Source organism: Notamacropus eugenii, chromosome 3 (genome assembly GCF_028372415.1).
Source record: "Notamacropus eugenii isolate mMacEug1 chromosome 3, mMacEug1.pri_v2, whole genome shotgun sequence".
NCBI lineage: Eukaryota > Metazoa > Chordata > Mammalia > Diprotodontia > Macropodidae > Notamacropus > Notamacropus eugenii.
This window is the reverse complement of record NC_092874.1, coordinates 279,051,469-279,072,021: the sequence shown is the minus strand read 5'-3', so window position 1 is coordinate 279,072,021 and position 20,553 is coordinate 279,051,469.

The window sequence follows — 20,553 nt, the reverse complement described above, 5'->3', positions numbered from 1 at the left end:
AATAAGGCATGTTAGATTAGTCTGTACTAATCTTTCAAGGTCCATGAAATACTTTGAATAACCTGTTCCCCATCTTTAATATTCTCATCTATTAACTTCATGACATTTTCTTAATTTGTTCAATAACTTTAGTACTTGCCTATGGTAAAAGCAATATCCCAACTCTTGCCCTCAGGAAAATCAGGCTAGTTCTTCCTTAAAAGAAATTGAAAGTATCTACAAGATATGATTGGCTCATAGGACTAAAGGCTAAGGCCATTGACAGAATTTTCTGATAATCTAAGTGGCATTGTTCCTAAGGAGCTTTTGTTGTTGTTCAGTCATATTGGACTCTTCATGAACCCATGCGGGGGTTTCTTGGCAGAGTTACTAGAATGGTGTGCCATTTCCTTCTCCAGCTCATTTTATAGATCTAGAAATTGAGGCAAAGAGGGTGAAGTGACTTGCCCAGGATTACACAGAGAGTAATTGACTAAGGCCACATTTGAACTCAGAAAGATATGTCTTCCTGACTCTAAAGCTTGCCCTCAATCCACTGTGCCACCTACCTCTAGGCATTCTCTAATGCTTGATTGGTGGACCGTGAAGGGCAAGTCAGGGAATAAAGCTTCATACAGTAGAAAGAAAACAACTAGAGGTATTCTTAATGCATATCCTTTTAGAATATCCTCTTTATGGTTGAGCAAATTTCCTCTTGTTAACTGTTTAAATGGCTTATATCATTTCAATCCAAAATCGAACCTAGACCAAGAGAAGTCTGACCTGAGCCGGGCCTAGTCCAGAAAAATTGGCATCGTTATGCAGGTTTGGAAAAGAATGATCTCATTAAGTGAGACATGGGCGATGAAGAGGAAGATGAAGCAGGATTAGCCTTCATGCATCTGAGGGTCTTTTAGGCCTACCAGCTGTATTAGTCCTGGACCTTCCAGCCTGCTAGTTTAAGCCTCTTCCAAGTTTTACTGTCTGTATAGCCAGAATTCAATTTATCTTCAAAGTAGCCCTGAGCAAACTAAATTCTTTGGGACTGAACTGGATTATTTTCCCCTTCCCTAAGTAAAGCAAATACAGAAGAATAAGGAGTACTCCACCCTTGCTGGGACTGAAGTGTCTTTGTGTTGCTAACGGTCATTACGACCCAGTTGCTTCAAGGGAGGCCTATTGAAAGGCCCTCTCTGCTTTAAGGGAGTCATAATGTGTGTGAAGGAGGAAAGAACGATTTGTTCTTCAATTATTTTTTTTTTCAGTGCATAAACATTTTCTCTCTCTGTTATACTCCCCCTCACACTGGAAAAAAGAAAAAGAAAATCCTTGTAACAAATATCCAGTAAAATAAAATGAATTCCCTTTAGTGGCACGTCCAAAAAATATGTCTCACTTTGCACCCTGAGGCCATCATCTCTCTGTTGGGAAGTAAGGAACGTGCTTCATTCATTATCAATCCATTCAGCACTTAGGACAGTGCTGGGCACCTAGTAGGTGCTAAATGTTTATTGAATGACTAATATGGAAATGTTTTACAGGATTGCATGTGCATAATCTGTTTTGGATCGCTTACCATCCCAGGGAGGAGGAAAGGAGGGAAGGATAGAATTTGTAACTCAACACTTTATCTTTATTTATTTTATAGATTTTAATTATTTAATATTTTATTTATCCCTAACGTGAGAAACAAGGAAGTTCTGTTTCACAGAGTCCTGACCTATCATGGTCAGGTAAAGGTCAGAAACGATGCAGACTCGATGAGCTATGTGAGGAAAGCCTATCAGAGAGGAGAACAAAACCTCACATGGCCAGGGGATGGTGTCTGGGGAGATCCAAAGTTCAGAAAACAGTATAAGAAGCTCCATTTTTCTGAACGTGTCGTAGCCTTCCTATAGCCTTACTGGGAAGGCTGCTCGTCCATTCAGGGGGAATGGACCTAAAGATTAATAAAGGCTTTGCTGATTTCACAACAGTGTTGCTCTTTGCTTAAGGTGAGCATGTTTCTCACAGTTGGGGGCTTGTTAGATGGGCTCATTTTTCACACCCAATTAAATATAAGAACAATTTTCAACATTTGTTTTTAAATTTGGAACTCAAAACTTTTTTAAAATGTTAAAAATTGTTTTGACATGTAATTAGGGGAAAAATAAAATATTATAAGAACCTAAAAATATGTTTATTAAATCATTCTTCTGGAACCATGGTTGGTCATTGCTTTATCAGAGAATTATTTGGCTTTGAATGACTTTTTAGAAAGTGCAATACAGTGGAGTAGGAAATGCTCAGATTGATAATTGTAAATGGATATAACCAATCAACTGAGAGGTGGGATGACAACACAAACCAGGGCAAATTTCTGGAATTTAGGATTGTCTGACTGCTCTCCTGAAGGACTGTTTGAGTGTCTGTTTGTTTTAAATTGGGCATTCGAGAGGCAAACCAGAAATGTGCCCCTTGGACTTTGGTGTTATTATCTGGTGCAGGCCATTGGGCACTTGGAAGGACAATGCTTTGGATTTTCCAGGAGCCCAAAGACATGGAATTGGAGGGATGGACAAATACGCCAATGGCAGCCCAGCTGATTTGCTAAGGAGGGGCCAAGGTATTGCATCAGTTTAAAAAGGGTACAATCTCACTTCTGAACCGTGAACTGTCTATCTCTCAGGAATGTCCAAGGAGGGGTGTCCACCAAGGCCCAGAACCAGGCATCCTCTCCCATTGTAACAGATGTAGCTATTGCTTGTACACAGCAAATACTGTTATATCTGCTGGTCTAGATGCATCTCTGGCTTTCTGGCTTTTTGCTTTGCTTTGCCTCATTCCTGAATCTTTTCCTTCATTATCCCCCATGCTAGAACATTTTCCTTCCTCATCTCTGCCTGCTGGATTCCCTGGCTTCTTTCAAGTCCCAGCTATAATCCTGCCTTCTCCAGGAAGCCTTCCCCAATCCCTCTTAATTCTACTGCCTTTACTCTGGGGATTATTTTTCATTCATTCTGCATGTGTGTTTATTGTCTCCCTCATTAGATGGAAAGTTTCTTGAGGGCAGGGTCTGTCTTTGCTTTTCTTTGTATTTCTGGTGCCTAGCATAGTGCCTGGCATGTATTAGGTGCTCAATAAATGATTATTGACTGACTAAGTTGTATGTTCCTAGTCATTGTGGTAGCCTTATGAGTGAGATGTCAGGAGCCCCCTTGGTCTCTTAGAGGGGTCTACTGGCAGCAGAAGGAAATTCCTTCAATGGAAAAAATGACAACTGACAGGAAGGGACCTGTCATTAACTACTGTCAACAACTATAGTGAACCAGTCAGGGTCAAGGATACTCTGGCCTATAACAACAGGCCCCAGCATAGGAGGGCAGAGTCAGATCTCAGCAGTGGCAGGCCTGGGCATGGGGAGGTGACATTCACCCCAACATAAGGGGGCACAGTCAGGCCCCAAAAGGGCTCAGACCTCCAGCAACATTCTGCTCTAATATAGGGCAACAGAACTCAGACCACAGAAGAGGCCATTGTCCTGCCCTGACCCAGGAGGACACTGTTGACCCTGACAGAGTGGGTAGCAGGCAGCATCCAAGGAAGCAGTGCCTAGTGGCAACAGCATTTCAGTATACTGACCAGGATGGTGGCAAAAGGTAGATCTTCTCTAGCATATCACTTCCTGTAAATCTGGAAATGGTGTGCCCCTCCAAAAAGGTGCCAGAACAACTCCCAGAGGTCTTTGTCCAGTTCCTCCCAAAGGAGGGCTTGGAAACCCAAAGGCTTTGTTGGAAAGTGCCTTGCTTTCTGGCAACAAGTTGAAAATGCCTCCCTAGCTCCAAAGAAGAAGAGGGCAGGGCGGTTCCTCATAAACTTCTCATTGGGTGAAGATTTTGTATCTTTTCCCCTTTTCCTCATACAAATGTATGAAAGCAGAGGCTGTTTTTGCCTATTTTTTGTATTCCTGGTGCCTAGAACAGTGTGCCCTTACTATATGGTTGTTGTCCTTTGTAAGAAGAGATATTATGATATCTTGTTTTACGTCCACAGCAGTTACTGGGAAATAATCAGGGCTTGTGAGGAGGTGTATTTTACCAAAACAATGACCATCAGGGGCCCAGGGGATTAGAAAGGTTAAACTGGGAAAAACCAGTTCAAGCTTAAGGGTCACACCCTAGTCATACCCAAGCACCCTCATGACCATGCCTACATCATCTCCATAATCTACATAACGAAGAGGATGTAGGGAAAAAAATGTAAAAAAAAAATGTAAGGAATTTGACTCACCCTAAGCCTAGCAGGAGGGACACAATGGGGTAATCTCCCTCCTGCCTCTGTCTTGGTGTGAATGTTCCTAGTAAATACATTACCTGCTTGCTCCCAAGAAGTGGAATAAATGACTTCCTCAGCTTACTCTGTCTCTGAGTTCTTTCAGTGAGAAGGTGTTTATTGTACTAAGGGGCATCACATGTGGACCCTCTTAGGGCATGCTACCAGAAAGCAACAGCTTTTCTGGACAGCTTGTCCCAAGCTAGTTTCCTGACCCTGCCTGAGAAGTTCTATGATCACCCCCACAGACATGCCAAGGGGCATCTCCTGTGGATATTCCCTAGGGTCTGCTATCAGGGAATCAGCTGGCAACCTGTCCTGGGCTAGCTCCCTAACCCTGCCTGGGAAGTCCTATGATCCCCTCAGTCAAGTTTCTTACACCTTCCTCTTTGAAGAGGACCAAAATGATGTCACTATGATAAAGTGAAATTTCAGTGTGTCCTACTGTGGCTGATCAGACCAATACAAGTTCAGAATGCTCTGCCACAGGTTGGGCACAGATAGTCTGTGTGAATATTTGGGGTGGATATCTCAAATTTGCACATCCTGTGTTTACTTTGTGCTGTCTCAATTCTGCTTTGCTCAAAGAGCACAGTACCCTTTCAGATGTGGGCACGCCATGCTAAATAGTTCTGGGCCATTGTCTCCATGCTGCACAGTCAAATCCAAAGTTCTTGAGCGAGACCTTGAGAGTGTCCTTTTCTTGCTTCTTCTGGCCACCATGTGATCCCCTGCCCCATGCAAGTTCCCCATAAAATAATCTTTTTGGCAAGCATACATTTTGCATTTGAACAATGTGACCAGCCCATCGGAGTTGTGCTCTCTGAAGCACAGTTTGAATACTTGGTAGTTCATCATGAGCAAGGACTTCAGTGTCTGGTACCTTATCCTGCCAGGTGATCCTCAGAATCTTCCTAAGACAATTCAAATGGAAGCGATTCAGTTTCCTGGCATGGCACTGGTAGACTGCCCATATTTCACAGGCATACAACAATGAGGTCAGCACAATAGCTTTTAGACCTTCAGTTTGGTAGTCAATCTAATACCTCTGCTCTCCCAAACTTTTCTTCCGAGCCTCCCAAACACTGAGCTAGCTCTGGCAATGCTTGCATCAACCTCATTATCAATGTGTACATCCCTGGAAAGTACACTACCAAGGTAAGCAAACTTATCCACAGCATTCAAAACTTCTCCATTTGTTGTAACCAATGGTTCCACATATGGATGGTGTGGTGGTGGCTGATGGAGCACCTGTGTTTTCTTGGTGTTAAATATTAGGCCAAAATTAGCACAGGCAGCAGAGAATTGATCCATACTTTGTTGCATCTCAACTTCAGAGGCTGCATTGAGTGCACAATCATCTGCAAACAGAAAATCATGCACCAACACGCCTTCCATTTTGGTCTTCGCTTGTAATCTTTTCAAATTGAAGAACTTATCATCAGTCCAGTCAGTAGACTTTGATTCCATGTTCATCCTCATTGAAAGCATTTGCCAACATGGCTGAAAACATGCTAAAAAGCATGGGAGCAAGCACATAACCCTGTTTCACTCCATTGGTGACTGGGAAGGCACAAGAGCATTGTCCGCTATACAGAACCTGGCCAACATGCCATCATGAAACTGATGTACAATATTGATGAACTTCTCCAGGCAACCAAATTTTGACATAATTTTCCATAAGCCCTCATGACTGACAGTGTCAAAGGCCTTGGCTAGATCTACAAACATTGTGTACAGACCTGTGTTCTGCTCCTGGCATTTCTCCTGGAGTTGTCGAGCAGCAAATACCATATCAACTGTTCCTTGGCCCTTTCTGAAGCCACACTGGTTCTCAGGTAGATGACCATCTTCCAGGTGAAAGATCAGCCTATTAAGGAGGACTCTAGCAAGAATTTTGCCAGCAATGACTAAGAGAGAGATCCTCCTGTGATTGTCGTAGGACAATTTATTATTCCCTTTACCCTTATAGAGATGGACAATGGAGGCATCCTTGAACTCCTGAGGGATAACCTCCTCTTGCCATATAACCTGGAAAATTTCAGTCAGCTTTTGTATGAGCAATGGTCCCCCTACCTTGTAAATCTCAGCTGGAATGGATCAGCACCAGGTGCTTTGCCACATGAAAGGAGCCTAATGGCCCTCAAAACCTCTTCTCCAGTTGAAAGTTCAGCTAAGGAGGGACTGACTTCAACCTGAGTTAAATGGTCAATGGCCTCAGCATTGATTGATGATGGTCTGTTGAGAACACTATGGAAGTGTTCAGCCCATCTCTCTAGGATCATGTCCTTATCACTAATAAATGTGACTCCATCAGCACTGAGTAGTTGTGATGCACCACAGGTTTTTGGACTGACCAAGAGTCACATTTATTCCTATGTCTTAAATGCCAGATGACTTAACTGTATCTCCATCCAAGTTTCAGGTGTGCATGTCTAAGCACATAGGATGTAAGGTCCCATCAGCACCTCAAATTCAACTGGTCCAAAAATAAGCTCTTTTCTCCCTCCTCCTAAAAATGCTTCTCTTCCTTACTTCTCTGTTTCTATCTCTGCGACCACCTTAGAATCCCAGATTTGGAATTTCATGGATTACCTTTGATTTTTCCCTTTCCCTCAATCAATTATAAGATCCTGTTTATTCTCTCTGAAGGATGTCATATCTGCCTCCCCCTCATTATTCCTACCACCCCCACCCTCATTACCTTCTCCTTAGACTATTGCAATAGCTTCATTTGGGGGGGTGGGTCTGTCTGCCACCACACTTTCTACTCTAATCCATCTTTCAAGCCATAATCCTTTATGGTTATGTTATTCATGTGCTCAGAAATCTTAGTTGGCTCCTAATTACCTCTCCCAGGAAAGTTCGAATGCCACATGACATTCAGGATACTGCATGTTCTGGTCTCTGCTTCCTCCCCCATCTTCCTGGCAGCCAATATCTCTTGTTATATACTATATACTAAAGAATGACTCCATTTATGATACTGACTTTTACAGTCATAGCTACACTATGCATTTGTTAATACTTATGACCATTCATGCAGAAACACTTGATGATAGAGGCAAGAGTGGTATTTCATCAGTCCTAGCAACAGATAGGGAAAAGAAAATTCACTAAAGAGGCAAAGAATGTTAAGGGCCCTGCTCCCTCCTGTGACCTCATTTTCCTCCAGCTTTGTTTACAACATCCCTCTAGGAAAAATCCTAAACTTAGAACTGAGAGGGACTTTAGAGGGGGAAGGGAAGAAGCATTTAGTAGGTGCTAGGCACTTTGCTAAACAAATATATCTCATTTGATCCCCACAATTACTCTGGGAGGTAGATGCTGTTCCTATCCCCATTTTTCAGAAGAGGAAACTAAGGTAAACAGAGGTTAAGTGACATGATCAGGGTCACATAGCTAGTAAGTGTCTGAGGCTAGATTTGAACCCAGGAAGGTAAGTCTTCCTGACTAATGGTCCAGCACTCAATCCACTATATCACCTAGTTGAAGGAATTTAAGGAATTCAAAGCTGAAGGCACAAAACCAGTCAAAAGATTTTAATATTCCTTAGTGTGTTCCACTATTTCCTTTCTTGTCAGATAGCAGCTAATTATCTACTGGCGGGTGTAACCTGCTCTGCATTATTCCTTAAGAGTTAGAATTAAAAGTACAAGTTCAACATTATAAATTCCAAACAAGGCAATATGAAATAGTGGACATAGGGCTGGATTTGGAGCCAGAGGATCTTGGTTCAAATCCTGGCTCAAATCTTACTATCTATGTAATGTTGGGGGTGTCACTTAAACTCTAGGTCTCAGGTCTTCAATGTAAAATAGAGGAGGCAGATATGCCTGTTTATTTCTAAAAATGTGTTCTGAGGGTCAGTGGAGAGCATTGTCATTTCAGAATCAAGAGATTTTTGATTCAAGGAGGTCCAGCCTTGTTAAAATTTGCCTCCTCCACATTAAGTCACTTCTAAGATCTATTGCACTAGTTCCAAATGAGAGGGAGAGGAATGATTTGTCACATCCTCTATTCCAATTAGCTCAAAAGTAATGAGATTTCAGCTGATAATTATGACACTGTCATAATTAGTAGATGGGGTTCTTACAAGAAGGAGTATTAAACAGAGGTACATATACACATGTATGGAAATTGACTTAGCTCTTCACATTTTCTTGTTCAAAGCAATCTGTATTATAATAACCTGTAGAATCTATACTCGTCAACCAGAGTACTGCTACTTTAGATAGTTGCCATATTCCTTGTTTCCCACTGATATTTCCAAATCATTGTTCTACCACTATCACTCAATGATCTTTGCTGTTTAAAAAGTTCATGCCATCCAAATATATCATCCTTTCCCCATCCTTGTGATAGTCAACTACTCACCTGCAGGATATGCTCCCAAAACTTCTTAATTACTTTGTACTTGGCACATAGTCTTCTTCAATGCTTTATTACTTGTCATCATGTTAGAGATTCCAATGTACATTTTGTGGATTAATTCAACTTAAATATTTGTTACGTACCTCCTACTGTGTATAGCCTTTCTACACTCGGAATGCTAAGTTTCTTGGTTTTCTCACTGACAATGACCTCTGTACTAATTGAACAAATCAACAAAAATGATGAATGGGAATGTGGCTCGTTGACCACTCTCCAGAGTGGACATACTTTACATTTGACTATCACTTAGAATATCACCATGTCGTAGATCTGTAACTCTGAAATTCACCTCTGATCCTGTCCTTTTCTGTCTTCAGCCACTATTGAACTTACTTTCTAATCTTATTGAATCTCAAGTCCCATGACTTCTCCCTAGTGTCTAATTAAATAATTCCCATTCTAGGTTCACCTCCTTCCCTTTACAACTCAGAGAACTTCCTGGATAAGCTGCCACTTCTAAGATTGCTGCTGTTGGGAATCAAGGGACATGTTAAGTATCAGTTTCTGTGTACGTGTGTGTAGAAAGGGGGAGGAACTCTGGGGAGATCTCTAATTAAAAATCCAAAAGTTCATACCTGCCTCTCTTGACAACCTATCTGGAATGCCAGCTAGGTCCCTGCCCAAGCTCCATTTAACAGCTGGCTTAGAATGATTATCAATAGTTTCTCTTTCCCTCCCAATTTGATTTAGTTATATTTTTTTTCTTTTGCTCATTAAAAGGTCCATTCCCTGACTACTTCTTAAAGATGCCTAGTCACTCAGTGGGCATTACCTCCCTCTAAGTGAGTACCTGAAAAGGCCTAGCCTAAAAATGCCAAGTTCTCCCATTGCATTCTGGGCCATTTCCAGTCATCCTGATGAATATCTGGTCACTGGATCCAGATGGCTCAGGAGGAGAAAGTGAGGCTGGTGACCTGCACAGCCCTCCCTCACTCAAAACAAAGTCAAGTGCAAGTCATGTCATCATTTCTCTGATGGCATGGTCTTCTTCAAAAATGAAGGATGGACACAACAAAAACAATCCAGAATGCCTCCCCTGAAGTGTCTGTCTGTCTGTCCATCCCTCATGAAGATGCATGACATTAGAGGTTGACCAATGTCTTGGCTAATCAAGAATCACCTGTCCCTACTTGTACACAGAGGTGTGTGATCCTCAGGAAAACTGCTGCAATCTTGGGAGAAAGTAGGTTTACATATTACGCTGTACACACACACATACACACACACACACACGTCATACACATCATGAGCTCTTTGGAAGCAGACATTATTTCATTTTTATCTTTGCATCCTCAACAGTTGGCACAGTGCCTGGTATGCAGTTGGTGCTTAATAAATGTTTATTGACTAATTATTCTATCAATTAGCACTCTATCTCTCTGTCTGTCTCTCTCTGCCCCCCACCGCTACCCCACCATCTCTCTTTCTGAACTTTAGTCTCTCCATTACTGACTCTTTCCCCTCAGCCTACAAATATGCCCAGATTTATCTTAATCTAAAAGAGTCCTACTTTCCTTGGACTCAACTATACCATCTCCTTCCCCCAAATCTATTACCCTTTTCCATTAACCCCAAAACCCTTTGGAAATTTGTCTTCACTCAATCACCACCATGAATTCTCTGTCTCCTTATTCCTCTACCCCTTACAAGGTTTCCATGGGAGGTGAAAGGTGAAAATATATTGTCCAAAGTCCCTAGACTAGTGTCTGAAGTAGGATTCAAATCCATGAACCCACTACATCCCTAACACTTGATTGAAACTCCACTTTCAAAAGTCACCCCTAGCATCAAAACCCCCAAGGTGGTGCTCTTCTAAATCCTTAACCTCTCTCCATTTTCAAATTATTTTTGGAGGGAGACAACAGGAAAAAGAAGAGGTGGTGTTAGTTGTGGAGTCAGGGGCCAGATCTCACTTACTAGCTGTGACCACAAGCCTCTGAGCTCCACTGGATCTCAGTTTCCATGAAGGTTCTTTCTACTTGCATCTCTCACAATATTCCTTGGCTCCTCATTCTTGTTGTATCTCAGGTTTTTCTTATTTTTTTTTTTTTAGTATTTCTGAGAAGTTTCTGTTCCTCACTAGGCCCAGCCTCTGATTCTCTCTCATTTAAATTCCTGATCTAAATCTCTTTTCCCATGTGAGAGCTTTCCCTTTGGTCCAATAACTGCACTAATCACTGACAGGTGCTGGCTCCCGTAGTGTCTGTAACATTCTTGCCTCCTCCTCCTCTCTTGATAGTGTCTCCCTTGGCTTCTTTAATATTGCCCTGTCTGGATTCTCTTCCTTGGCCTCTAACCACCTGTTCTCTGTCTCCTTTTAAGAATCCTTTTCTTCCTTCTATATTCTAAGAGGAGTTTCTCAAGTTTCTGATCTTGGTCTCTTTATATATGTCCTCTTGCTGCCACCTCTTTCTCTCCCACACTCTGTGTGAATGACTCTTGAAATGACATCTCTGCTTTAACCTTCAGGAAGCAGAGTTGTACAAGCCATTGACTGTGAAACAGCAGGATTCAAACCCTGCCTCTCTAATACTTATTACTTGTATGACCTTGGGGAATGGGAAGGGTCAATAAACATTTATTAAGTGACTACTATATTATTAAGTGACTACTATACACTGCGCCAAACGTTAGGGATACAAATACAAAAAAAGGGGAAGCTGGAGAAGTCCCAAAGTAGTGCAGTCAGGTGAGAAATGAAGATTAAGCACTTTTTAAGCATCTACTATGGGTACATAGGAAAGAAACCAGTATTTATTAAGCATCTATTATATCCCAGGCACTGGGCTAAGCAATTGACAAACACTATCTCATTTGGTCCTCTTGACAACTCAGAAAGGTAGGTGCTATAATTATCTTTATTTTGTACTTGAGAAAACTGAGGCAGACAGTGAGTGGCTAAGTGACTTGCCAACCTAGCTTCCTCACCTTGGGCTAGGCATAGTTACCTTGGAACTTAGTTCCCTCATCTGTGAAATAAGGGAATTGGGTTAGATGGCCCCTGGTGTTCTGGCCATCTCTAGATCTATGAATCTCAAGTTGAGTTCACTGCCTTCCCCAACTCTGAAGGCAGTTGGATAGCATAGTGGATAAGAGTGCTAGACTTGGAATCAGAAAGTGCTGAGTTCAAATCTGTCCTCAGACACTTACTAGCTAGCTATGTGACCCTGGGCAAGTCACTTTAACCTCTGTTTGCCTCAGTTTCCTCAATTGTAAAACAGGAATCATAATAGCATCCACCTTGCAGGATTGTTGTGAGGATGAATGAGATAACATTTGTAAAATGCTCAGCATATAGTAGGTGCTTAGTAAATGCTTATTTCCTTCTTTTCATATTTCCCTATTTCTATTAAAGTCATGACCATTCACCCAGTCACCTAAGCCCCAAACCTTGGAGCTGTGCTTGACTCCTCATTTCTCACATCTAATCAGTTGCCAATTTTTCTTTACTCTGTGCAATGTCTTGATTCTGCTCCCTTCTTTCTAGTCCAACCACCCCCACTTAGGTTCTGGCCTCATCACCTCCTACCTGGATTATTGCAAGAGCCTCTTCACTAACCTGTTATTTTATCTACTGCCAAATAAATCTCCCTGTATCACAAGAGGGATCAGATCCTTCTCCTACACAAAAAGTCACACACTATGGCCTCTTTGGATAGAACAGCCAACTTTTCTATAAGGATGTAATTTATTGTTGTTGTTGTGTTTTTCCTTTGTTCTCAGAGAGGACCATGACATCAAGATGATGACATGACTTGCAGTTGTCTTTGATTTGAGTGAGGGAGGACTGTGCAAGGTCACCAGCCTCACTTTCTCTTCCAGAGTCATCTGGATCCAGTGACCTGATATTCATCAGGGTGGCTGGAGATGACCCAGGATGCAATGGGAGACCCTGGCCCTTTCAGGCTGAGGTCTTATAGCATTCTGTAATTTATAATGAAGCAGAATAAGAAGAGCATTTATATAGCACTTTAAGGTTTGAAAAATACTGTGCATGTTACCTCATTTGATCCTTTCTTCACAACAACCCTATGAAGTAGGGAGGGCAGATATCACCCCCATAGCCCATGAAGAAATGAAGGCTCAGAATGAAATGCCTCATTCAGTTCACTAAGTATCTAAGTGTATCCAGGATTTGAACCTCAATCCATTACTTTTTCCAATAACCCAACCAGACCAACTTGCTAGAGCTGAACCATCCCTGGCTCAGCTCCCAGGCTGCCTTCAGAACAAGGCCTCCACCTCCCAGTGGTACCTTACTTAATGTAAAATACAGTATTTTTCAAATTTCTTATTTTATCCCCATAAAAACCACTTGAGGTAGGAGGGGCAGATGTCACCAGCCATATTTGAGAAAGAAGGAATCTGGTATTTCCCTAAAGTTCCCTAAAGAGAGTCAACTGACAGAGCTGGGTTTTCTCATTCTCAGCCCTGGTCTCTTTCCATTGTATTAGGAGAGCTCACATCCTTATCTGCTTGAAGATTTGCAAAGTGTTTTATATATTATCTAATTATATCATCACAACAATACACGGAAGTTGGGGTTATTATTCTTATTTTGTTGTTTGTTCCTTGTTCTCAAAGAGGACCTTGACATCAGGGAGGTGATGCCATAACTTGCAAATCAATTGCAAAGTGTCAGATCTCACTCTCTCCTCTGCTACCATCTGGGTCCAGTGGAAAGATATACATCAGGACAATTGGAGATGGTGCCCTATTCCCATTTTACAGTTGAGGAAACAGAGATTCTATGTTCTCACAGCTAAAGAGGAATTGGAACCCAGATATTCCTGACTATTGCCCTCACTCCGTCTACCTTACCACAGCTGCCTTGCCTGGCACCATGATGTCTCTCTGAATTTGCTCCTCCTGGAACATGATACTGCATCCTATGACTTTGGGCATCTTACCTGGCTGTTCCCCATGCCCAGAATTCTTTTCCTCTTCATCTCTGCCTCTTAGCACACTTCAAGAATCAGCTGAAGTCCCACCTTCTGCAAGAAGCCTTCCCCAGTCCTCCTTAATTTTAGTGCTTTGCCTTTGAGATCACCCGCAATTTATCCTACATATATATCTTCTTTGTACATAGTTGCTTACGTGTTGTTTCCCCCATTAGACTACATGTTCCTTGAGAGGAGGGTCTAGTTTTGTCTAAAAGTGCTTGGCACAGTGACTAGAATATGGTAGACGCTTAAAAATAGCAATAATAATGATAGCCATCATTTATATAGTACCTACCTTGTGCCAGGCACCATGCTAAATGCTATACAAATATTATCATATTTGATAGTCATGAAAGGGAGGTGCTATTATTATCCCAATTTTACAGTTGAGGAAACTGAGGTTAAATGACTCACACAAGGTCACACAGCTATGATCAAACTTGAATTCAGGTCTTCTTGATTCCAAGCCCAGCACTCTATCTCTACCACCTAGCTGCCTATCAGTATGTTGACTTGACTTGACTTGATTCCCTTCTAAATCCAGATATCTAACACATTTATGTTTTCCACTGACAATTTAAATCTGTACCCCTTCACCCCTGATTTGTAAAATTCCAAAATTTCCCTTTTAATTTCTAAATCAAAATCCCAGTTCTTAGAGTACTCAGCTAGGTATTGATTTAATTAACTATTTAGAGTATTTCATACTTGGATGTAAGTGAAAATATATTACCTCTATATGGGTTTTGAAAAGCAATTTGTTAATACAAATGAATCTCTAATGGGTAGGTATCAACTGCATAGAGGTCTCATTTTTCTTTAGGTTTCTGCCCATGCCCCTCAGCTAAACTTGTTTAATGAGACATAATAATGTAGTGGATTATGGTCTGGACCTTAACTCAGGAAGAGCTGGATTCAAATCCTGTCTCAGAAACTTACTAGTTGTATGATCCTGGGCAAAGCATGTAACTTCTCCTAATCCCTGTTTCTCATCTACAAAATGCAGATAATTACAGTTATTACATATTATTTATAAAGAATTGCAAAAGTTGGCATTTGCTGTAAATAAGGAAGGAAAAAATTCCAGTTCAAAAATTCGCTTCTCATAGCTTTCTACACACTATGATAATGTATTGTTAGCTACTCATTGTGGCTGTAGCCCATACATAGATTATGACAGTCCTATTTTACTTAAAAAGACACACACACACACACACACATGCCTTATCTATGGTACCTTTCAACACAATGGAGTTTCCCTGCTTATCTCTTTTAATTAAATCTATTTTAGGGGCGGAGCCAAGATGGCAGAGCAGAAACACGCACATACACATAGCTCCAAACCCACAACCCATAGAATATCTGTAAAGAAAAACCCCAGTGAATTCTGGAGCAGTAGAAGCCACAGAACGGTGGAGCAGAGGAGATTTCTGATCCAGAGAGCCCTGCAAACTTCTCACAAAAGGTCCGTCGCGCTGTGGACGTGGAGTCGAGCCCAGCCCTGCCGTGGCCACCCAGCGCCGAGAGGAGCAGATCCGAGCAGGCTTCAGGGACGGAATCTCCAGTGGCCACGTGGGTCCCTCCACCCACAGGTGACGGGGGTCGGTGAGAGGGTCTCTTTGGCAGGTCAAGAGGGGAGTGGGGTCCCCCCATAACTCAGGCCCCCTCGGGAGGCAGCAGCAGAGGCGGGAGCAGATAGGGGCTCCCCAAGCAGGCAGGAGCCTGGATCCATTGTTGAAGGTCTCTGCATAAACCCCCTGAGGGAGCTGAGCCCGTGAGGCAGCCCTACCCCAACCTGAGCACCTGAACTTAATCTCACACTGAATAGCAGCCCTGCCCCCACCCAAAGCCCTGAGGCTAGGAAGCAGCATTTGAATCTCAGACCCTAAGCTCTGGCTGGGCGGATCTGGAGGCGAAGTGGGTGTGAAGAGAATATTCAGAAGTCAAGTCACTGGCTGGGAAAATGCCCAGAAAAGGGAAAAGAAATAAGACTATAGAAGGTTACTTTCTTGGTGAACAGCCATTTCCTCCCTTTCTTTCTGATGAGGAAGAACAATGCTTACCATCAGGGAAAGAAACAGAAGTCAAGATTTCTGTATCCCAGCCCACTCAATGGGCTCAGGCCATGGAAGAGCTCAAAAAGGATTTTGAAAATCAAGTTAGAGAGGTGGAGGAAAAGCTGGGAAGAGCAATGAGAGACATGCAAGCAAAGCATGAACAGCAGGTCAGCACCCTGCTAAAGGAGACCCAAAAAAATGCTGAAGAAAGTAACACCTTGAAAAATAGGCTAACTCAATTGGCAAAAGAGGTTCAAAAAGCCAATGAGGAGAAGAATGCTTTCAAAAGCAGAATTAGCCAAATGGAAAAGGAGATTCAAAAGCTCACTGAAGAAAATTGTTCTTTCAAAATTAGAATGGAACAGATGGAGGTTAATGACTTTATGAGAAACCAAGAAATCACAAAACAAAACCAAAAGAATGAAAAAATGGAAGATAATGTGAAATATCTCATTGGAAAAACAACTGAACTGGAAAATAGATCCAGGAGAGACAATTTAAAAATTATGGGCCTACCTGAAAGCCATGATCAAAAAAAGAGCCTAGACATCATCTTTCATGAAATTATCAAGGAAAACTTCCCTGAGATTCTAGAACCAGAAGGCAAAATAAATATTCAAGGAATCCACAGAACACCGCCTGAAAGAGATCCAAAAAGAGAAACTCCTAGGAACATTGTGGGCAAATTCCAGAGTTCCCAGGTCAAGGAGAAAATATTGCAAGCAGCTAGAAAGAAACAATTCAAGTATTGTGGAAATACAATCAGGATAACACAAGATCTAGCAGCTTCTACATTAAGGGATCGAAGGGCATGGAATAGGATATTCCAGAAGTCAAAGGAACTAGGACTAAAACCAAGAATCACCTACCCAGCAAAACTGAGTATAATACTTCAGGGGAAAAAATGGTCTTTCAATGAAATAGAGGATTTTCAAGCATTCTTGATGAAAAGACCAGAGCTGAAAAGAAAATTTGACTTTCAAACACAAGAATGAAGAGAACCATGAAAAGGTGAACAGCAAAGAGAAGTCATAAGGGACTTACTAAAGCTGAACTGTTTACATTCCTACATGGAAAGACAATATTTGAAACTCTTGAAACTTTTCAGTATCTGGGTACTGGGTGGGATTATACACATACACATGCACACACGCACACACACATAGAGACAGAGTGCACAGAGTGAATTGAAGAGGATGGGATTATATCTTAAAAAAAAAATGAAATCAAGCAGTGAGAGAGAAATATTGGGAGGAGAAAGGGAGAAGTTATATGGGGCAAATTATCTCTCATAAAAGAGGCAAGCAAAAGACTTATTAGTGGAAGGATAAAGAGAGGAGGTGAAAGAAAAACATGAAGATTACTCTCATCACATTCCACTAAAGGAAGGAATAAAATGCACACTCATTTTGGTATGAAAACCTATCTTACAATACAGGAAAGTGGGGGATATGGGGATAAGCAGGGTAGGGGGATGATGGAAGGGAGGGCATGGGGAGGAGCGAGCAATTTGAGGTCGACACTCATGGGGAGGGACAGGATCAAAGAGAGAATAGAAGTAATGGGGGACAGGAGAGGATGGAGGGAAATATAGTTAGTCTTATACAACATGACTATTATGGAAGTCATTTGCAAAACTACACAGATTCGGCCTATATTGAATTGCTTGCCTTCCAAAGGGAAGCGGCAGGCAGGGAGGGAGATAAAGAAGCTGGAACTCAAAGTTTTAGGAACAACTGTCGAGTACTGTTCTTGCCACCAGGAAATAAGAAATATAGGTAAAGGGGTATAGAAAGTTATCTGGCCCTACAGGACAAAAGAGAAGATGGAGACAAGGGCAGAGAGGGAGGATAGAAGAGAGAGCAGATAGGTGATAGGGGCAATTAGAATGCTTGGTGTTTTGGGGTGGGGGGAGGGAACAAAAGGGGAGAAAATTTGGAACCCAAAATTTTGTTAAAATGAATGTTAAAAGTTAAATAAATAAATAAATATTTTTTAAAAAAATACCTACACAATTCCCTTCCTTCCTCCCTCTCTCCTTTCTTTGCTTCTCTCTTTCTTTCTTCCTCCCTCCCCACCCCTCTCTATTAACCATATCCTTGCCCTGCCTTTTCAATGCTCTCTCTCCCTTATCCCAACTGGAACCACTGTCCCCTTCTCAGACTGTCCTAGGAGTGAGTTTACCTGTGTATCTATATTTTATCTTACCTATGAATTGAGAAGTTTGTGGAATTTAATTAAATTGAACTGAACTATCTGAGGTTCTTTTGGACAAAGAGAGATATGGAACATCACAAATAAAGTTCATTAATGTCAAATTAAACAAGTATTTATTAAACACATAATATGTGTGAGACATTCAGCTATATTCTGGGGATATAAAGACAAAATGAAAAAAATGTTAAAAGTCCTGCTTTTAGATGCTTACATTCTACTACAAGAAAGGGTAGAAGGGGCAACACAATATATTCACAGACAGAGGAATATTTTAGGAGGGAGCATTGATTCAGAATCAAAAGGCCTAGGTCTGAATCCCAGCTCAACCATTTATTACCTATGTGATTGTGCAATTTACTTAATTTCCTCTGGATATCATCTGTAAGGTCCTTCATCTATAAACTGAGGAGATCAGACTGGACAACCTCTAAGCTTCCTTCTACCACTAAATCTGTAGTTCCATGATCCAGCTAGTTGGAAATATGATTTCGCATTTAACTAAGCAGGTTCTCTGTGCTTGGTTAATACTCTATCCTATTCAGTAGAAGGTGATTTGAGAATGTTGAAGGAAATCCAGTCGCAGTGACTTTGAGCATATAGTATTGGTCCATGGCTCCAATTCTGGGGAGCTCTCTGGGAACTGAGTGAAGCTCTAACAGTTGTCTTCTTCTTGATTGTCTCCCCCAGTGGCTTATACTGAGAGGGAAGCTAGGTGGCCCAGTGGCTAGAACTCCAGGTCTGAAGTCAGGAAGATTAACCTTCCTGAGTTCAATCATGGCCTTAGATACTTATTAGCTGTGTGACCCTGGGCAAATGATTTAACTTGTTTTTTCTAAGTTTCCTAATTTATAAAATGAGCTGGAGAAGCAAATGGCAAACCACTCTAGTATCTTTGCCAAGAAAACCCCAAATGGGGTCATGAAGAATCAGACACAACTGAACTGCAACAAACAATAAACTAGCAGTATTCATGGGGAATAGTTATTAAGTAGTGGCCAAATTAGTCATCTTTTGTGAGGATGGAGACCACCTACCTCTGAGTGATCCAGGAGCTTCTACTAAGCCCTAACACATAATTGAATAAACTGAAGAAAATTTTGCAAAGTTCATATAGATTCTTGACTACCTTGGTTCTTTTAAGGATTTGTTCTAAACCCCCCCCCAAAAAGGGAGAAAAATTAAAAACAAACTACGATTTAAAATAAATAATGGTGAAAAAAGAAAAAAAATTTAAATCTATTTTAGCTTTAACTTTGTCTGAGAACATGATAGCTAACCCTGTTTTTTTATGTCATCTGAAGAATAACCAATTCTACTCCAGCCATTTATTTTTACTCTGTGTGTATCTCTCACTTTTTTTTAATGTGTCTCTTGTAAGTAACATATTGTCAGGTTCTGGTTTTTGATCCGTTATGCTACCCATTTCTATTTTTGGGGTGAGTTCATCCCATTCACATTCAGATTTATAATTACTAGTTGTGTATTTCCTCTTATCCTTTTTTTCCTCACTTTCTATCCTTCTCTCTCTCCCTATACTGTTCCTCCTCAAAAATCTAATTTACTTTGACTACTGCCTCCCTCATCTACACCCTACCTTATCCCATCCCCTTACCCTCCTATTTCTTTGTAAGTTAAGAAGACTTTTATTCTCTGTTAGATGAATATGTTATTCATTCTTTAACCAGTTCTCCATGAGAATAAAGTTTCCCTACTACTGCTCCACTGTCTTCTCTCCTGTACTGTAACAGTTCTTTCATTCACACCTCATTTGCTTGAGATAATTTGCTCCATTTTACCTTTTCCTGCTCAACTTTACTTTTTAGGATTATCCCACCATGGTAATCAATTCAACCTCAAGCTTTTTATCTATGTATATCCTTTCAAACTACCCTAGTAAAAACATCTTTAAGAATTACAAATATCATTTTCCCATATAAGAAGTAAACAGTTTAATCTTATTAAATCCTTTACATTTTGTCTCTCATGTTTACCTTCTTATGTTTCTCCTGATTCTTCTAAGTCAAATTTGCTGTTTAGTTCCAGTCTTTTCCTCAGGAATACCTGAAAGTCCTTTAGTTCATTAAATATTCCTCTTTCACTTATAGGATTACATTCAAATTTTCTGGATAGGTTATTATTGGTTGCAGTCTCAGTTCCTTTGCTCTTTGGAATGTCATATTCCATGCCCTTTGGTGTTTTAATGTATAAGCTGCTAAATTTTGTGTTATCCTGACTGTAGTTTCACTATATTTATTGTTTATTCTTTCTTCTTGGTTGCTTGTGACCTGGGAGCTTTGAGACTTAGCCAATGTTCTTATTTGGGATCTCTTAGAGGCAGTGATTGGTGGATTTTTTTCAAGTTCTAGTCTACCCTCTAGTTCTAGAACTTCAGGGCCATTTTCCTTAATAATTTCTTGTAGTGTCTAGCCCCTTTTTTTGGTCCTAACTTTCAGAGAGTCTGACAACTCTTATATTCTCTCTCCTTCATCTGTTTTCCAGGTCAGTTGCTTTTCTATTGAGATGTTTCACATTCTTTTCTATTTTTTTCATTCTTTTGCTTTATTATTACTTGATGTCTTAAGAAGTCATTAGCTTCTCCTTGCCCAATTCTA